The sequence below is a fragment of the Colletes latitarsis genome, chromosome 12 (assembly GCF_051014445.1).
Source record: "Colletes latitarsis isolate SP2378_abdomen chromosome 12, iyColLati1, whole genome shotgun sequence".
In the NCBI taxonomy this organism is placed as follows: Eukaryota; Metazoa; Arthropoda; class Insecta; order Hymenoptera; family Colletidae; genus Colletes; species Colletes latitarsis.
The window spans coordinates 26,455,776-26,461,534 of NC_135145.1; positions in this window are offsets into that span (position 1 = coordinate 26,455,776).

Sequence of the window (5,759 nt, forward strand, 5' to 3'; positions counted from 1 at the left end):
GAGACACTGAGGGGGGCAAATCTGGGGAATATGGCGGATGTTGCGATGATTCGAACTTTGGTTCCATGATTTTGGCCATCGAGACTGCTCGTGCACAAGTGCATTGTTTTGATAGCAGAGGAGGGTATTTTTGGTAGATTTTTCAAGCTTTACCTACACTTTTGGATTTAAACACTTTTCTAAGATTTCGAGTTTGTTGAGGTATTTGAGAACTGAGATTCTGGAAGGTCCTCGACAGGGCTATGTGTTTGGGCGGTGACTTCCTGCTTCGATTGGTTGACTGTTGAGTCTTTTTTTTATGTTTGGAAATGAAAAGGAGACACTGGTAAATGTTATAATAATTGGAATTTTAGTTCCTTGTCGTTGATTCGTGCATTGGCTTGATACCAGAGGATTGTTGCTTAGATCGACAGTAAAACTGGAAACCATCTGGTGGATATAACTGAAAAGGAACCTTCGCGAATGATCAGGTTCCAAGTATGGCCTCCTTCTCGAATTTTTTTCTCCAAACTGGCTAGGATTTCGAGGGTACCTCTAATGACCAAAAATGATTCTAATATACCCCTGCACCCAGAAATAATTTTTTCAAAACGATTTGAAATTTTTCATTTTCGTTGAAAAATTTTAGCACCTTCTCGAATTTTTTTCTAGAAAATGGGTAGGATTTTGGGGATATGTATAATAACCAAAAATGATTGTAATAGACCCCTGCAACTAAAAATAATTTTTTCAGATCGATTTAGAATTTTTCTGTAGCCGAAAGTAGGCACCTGTCGATTTTTCTTAAAAATTTGTTTTTCGTTTTTGATAATTTTGTTTGACGCCTGACGGAAAAGTTGTCTAATACTTTTTTGTAGGTACCTATGAGCTTTATGTTAGAAAAAAGTTTCATTGAAATGTATTGACTATTGTAGGAGTTATGGCTGTTTGAATATTGGACCATTTTTATGGGGTTTTTTGCATTTTACGGGGTCAGGGATCAACTGTTCTAAAATTTTTGCGATTTCTACATATTCTCCACCAAAATACGCGTAGTCTGCGTGTTTGAAAATTAAAATCGTCCAATCCGTTCAGAAGTTATGACGTTTTAAAGATTCGCAAGAAATTTTGGAGTCACATTTCTGACTTGAAATTATATTTTCAGTTAGGAATTTTTTTCTCTAAAATGCGTAACATTTCGAGGGTATATGTAATGACCAAAAATCATTTTAATTGACCCCTGCAGCTAACAGTATTTTTTTTTTAACGATTTCAAATTTTGTAATTTTGTCGAAAAATTTCACACCTTCTCGAATTTTTTTCTCGAAATTGGGTAGGAATTCAGGGGTATGTGTATTCACCAAAAATGCTTGTAATTGACCCCTGTAATTAAATATAATTTTTCCAGAACGATCTGAAATTTTTTAATTTTGTCGAAAAATTCCAACCTTCTCGAATTTTTTTCTAGAAAATGAGTAGGATTTAGGGGATATGACTGTTCACCAAAAATGATTGTAATTGCCCCCTGCAGCCAAAAGTATTTTTTTTAGAACGATTTGAAATTTTTTTTTTCATCGAAAAATTGAGGCACTTACGCCCTGTTGATTTCTTTTAGAAATTAGTTTTTGATTTTTAGAAATTTTGTTTGACGCTCTACAGAAAAGTTGTTTAATACTTTTTTGTAGGCACCTATGGGCTCTACTTCAGAAAAAAGTTTCATGGAAATATGTTCACTATTGTAGGAGTTATGGCTGTTTGAAAATTGGACCATTTTTATGGGGTTTTTCTCATTTTACGGGGTCAAGGAATAACTTTTCAAATATTTTTAGAATTTCTACACATTTTACACTAAAATACGCGTCGTTTGCTTTTTTAAACATTAAAATCGTCCAATCCGTTCAGAAATTATAACGTTTTAAAGATTCGAATGAATACATTTCTGGCCTGAAATTATATTTTCATTTAGGAATTTTTTTCTCGAAAGTGGGTAGGATTTCGGGGGGATGTGTAATGAACAAAAATGATTGTAATCGACCCTTGCAACTAAATATAATTTTTTTAGAATGATTTGAAATTTTTTAATTTCGTCTTAAATTTTCAATATCTGCCTGAATTTTTTTCTCAAAAATGCGTAGGATTTCGAGATTATGTATAATGAACAAAAATGATTGTAATTGCCCACTGTAATTAAATATAATTTTTTTAGTATCATTCGAAATTTTTTAATTTCACCTAAAAATTTCAATATATACTCGAATTTTTTTCTCAAAACTGGTTAGGATTTCGAGAGTATGTCTATTCACCAAAAATGATTGTAATTGACCCCTCCAACTAAAAATAATTTTTTCAGAACGATTTGAAATTTTTGAATTTAATTGTTAATAACTTTTTAACAAAGCCTCAGTCAAGAAATTTATATTCTTGATTTTCGTCTTATTTTGGCCTCTAGAATCTTCCATTATAATTTTTCCTAGGGTTGGCCGAACACCCTGTATATAGGAGGTGGTCGATCGAGCGCTTGCGAGAGAGCGTGTCCCTCTAGCGGCGATTGCAAGAACTATCGCCACAAAACACTACAAAACACTCCAAAAATATTTCACTACTCAATAAAAAATATTTTTAAATAGATATTTTACTTGGAAATTAATTTTAAAATAGAATTGTCAAGTTTGAAGATGCATTCAAAACCTTTTTCAAACTTCAAAGATTTTGAAAAATATCTGTCATCCAGGTAGTCAATCACTATAACGTCAAGAGAAAGGGAACTTATCAAAGAAGTTGAACATTCCAAACAAGATTTTCTTGCATTTCGAGCGTCTCTAGAAAGGTCATTAACACGTTCACTGCCAAATCAAAACTGTATAATATTCTACAAAAGAAGAATTTTGATTTCAGATTATTAAAAGCTACATAACCTGAAAAATTTGTTTCAGAACTTATTTTGAGAACGTTGAAACTCATAAATTCTACCCAAAATTTATTTTTCTCGAAGTCTTAACTTGAGAATTAATTTTTCTAGTATCCTAATGCTAATTTATGTCACCCATATATAGGTGGCGTGGCAGTCAAAGTGTCAAGTGGGAAACAAAGAGCTACAGGGGGCGCCAAAGTAGCTTGAAGAAGCTCTATATAGTGTGGTCGATCGAGTGCTTGCGAGAGAGCGTGTCCCTCTAGCGGCGATTGCAAGAACTATCGCCGCAAGACACCACAAACCAACCCAAAACCATTTCACTACCCAATAACAAATATTTTAAAACGGACGACAGTCATTTTTCGGGATCTTTGAAGTTTGAAAAAGGTTTTGAATACATCTTCAAACTTGAAAAATTAATTTCTAAGTATCTGTTTTAAAATATTTGTTATTGGGTAGTGAAATGGTGATTGAAACGTTCAATTTACGAAACACGTTCATTCTAAGAATCACGTTCATTTTGAGGATCATTACTGTACTTAATCGTAGGTAGACTGGAGTCTTGATCGAAATAGAATAGAAAAGTTCAATTTAGGAATCATATTCATTTTACGAATCAGGTTCATTTTAAGAATCATTACTGTACTTAACCCTACACTGACTAGAGTCTTGACCGAAATCGAATAGAATAGAAACGTTCAATTTAGGAATCATGTTCATTTTACGAATCAGGTTCATTTTAAGAATCATTACTGTACTTAACCCTACACTGACTAGAGTCTTGACCGAAATCGAATAGAATAGAAACGCTCAATTTAGGAATCATGTTCATTTTACGAATCATGTTCATTTTACGAATCACTTCTCCGACTAGACCCCTTCCTCTTGACTACTTGGACGACAGTCATTTTTCGGGATCTTTGAAGTTTGAAAAAGGTTTCGAATACATCTTCAAACTTGAAAAATTAATTTCTAAGTATCTAAGTAGTCAAGAGGAAGGGGTCTAGTCGGAGAAGTGATTCGTAAAATGAACATGATTCCTAAATTGAACGTTTCTATTCTATTCTATTTCGTTCAAGACTCCAGTCTGCCTACGATTAAGTACAGTAATGATCCTCAAAATGAACGTGATTCTTAGAATAAACGTGTTTCGTAAATTGAACGTTTCAATCACCATTTCACTACCCAATAACAAATATTTTAAAACAGATACTTAGAAATTAATTTTCCAAGTTTGAAGATGTATTCAAAACCTTTTTCAAACTTTAAAGATCCCGAAAAATGACTGTCGTCCAAGTTGTCAAGAGGAAGGGGTCTAGTCGGAGAAGTGATTCGTAAAATGAACATGATTCCTAAATTGAACGTTTCTATTCTATTCTATTTCGGTCAAGACTCTAGTCAGTGTAGGGTTAAGTACAGTAATGATTCTTAAAATGAACCTGATTCGTAAAATGAATATGATTCCTAAATTGAACTTTTCTATTCTATTTCGATCAAGACTCCAGTCTACCTACGATTAAGTACAGTAATGACCCTCAAAATGAACGTGATTCTTAGAATGAACGTGTTTCGTAAATTGAACGTTTCTATTCTATTCTATTTCGGTCAAGACTCTAGTCAGTGTAGGGTTAAGTACAGTAGTGATTCTTAAAATGAATATGATTCCTAAATTGAACGTTTCTATTCTATTCTATTTCGGTCAAGACTCTAGTCAGTGTAGGGTTAAGTACAGTAATGATTCTTAAAATGAACCTGATTCGTAAAATGAACATGATTCCTAAATTGAACGTTTCTATTCTATTCTATTTCGGTCAAGACTCTAGTCAGTGTAGGGTTAAGTACAGTAATGATTCTTAAAATGAACCTGATTCGTAAAATGAATATGATTCCTAAATTGAACTTTTCTATTCTATTTCGATCAAGACTCCAGTCTGCCTACGATTAAGTACAGTAATGATCCTCAAAATGAACGTGATTCTTAGAATGAACGTGTTTCGTAAATTGAACGTTTCAATCACCATTTCACTACCCAATAACAAATATTTTAAAACAGATACTTAGAAATTAATTTTCCAAGTTTGAAGATGTATTCGAAACCTTTTTCAAACTTCAAAGATCCCGAAAAATGTCTGTCGTCCAAGTAGTCAAGTGGAAGGGGTCTAGTCGGAGAAGTGATTCGTAAAATGAACATGATTCCTAAATTGAACGTTTCTATTTTATTCTATTTCGGTCAAGACTCTAGTCAGTGTAGGGTTAAGTACAGTAATGATTCTTAAAATGAACCAGATTCGTAAAATGAACATGATTCCTAAATTGAACGTTTCTATTCTATTCTATTTCGGTCAAGACTCTAGCCAGTGTAGGGTTAAGTACAGTAATGATTCTTAAAATGAACCTGATTCGTAAAATGAATATGATTCCTAAATTGAACTTTTCTATTCTATTTCGATCAAGACTCCAGTCTGCCTACGATTAAGTACAGTAATCATCCCCAAAATGAACGTGATTCTTAGAATGAACGTGTTTCGCAAATTGAACGTTTCAATCACCATTTCACTACCCAATAACAAATATTTTAAAACAGATACTTAGAAATTAATTTTCCAAGTTTGAAGATGTATTCGAAACCTTTTTCAAACTTCAAAGGTCCCGAAAAATGTCTGTCGTCCAGGCAGTCAAGAGGAGGGTGTCTAGTCGGAGAAGTTGAGCATTCCAAAGGAGATTTTCGAGCAACGGAGGCGTTGGGTGGGAGACGAAGGGGGAGGGACAAAGATAGCTCGCCTGGCGTCGCCACGGTCGCCGGCCGCGGAGCAGGTCCGGCAGTGCCGCAGCGAGCCTCGCGCTATATCGAGCCGAGTCTCTCTCCGTC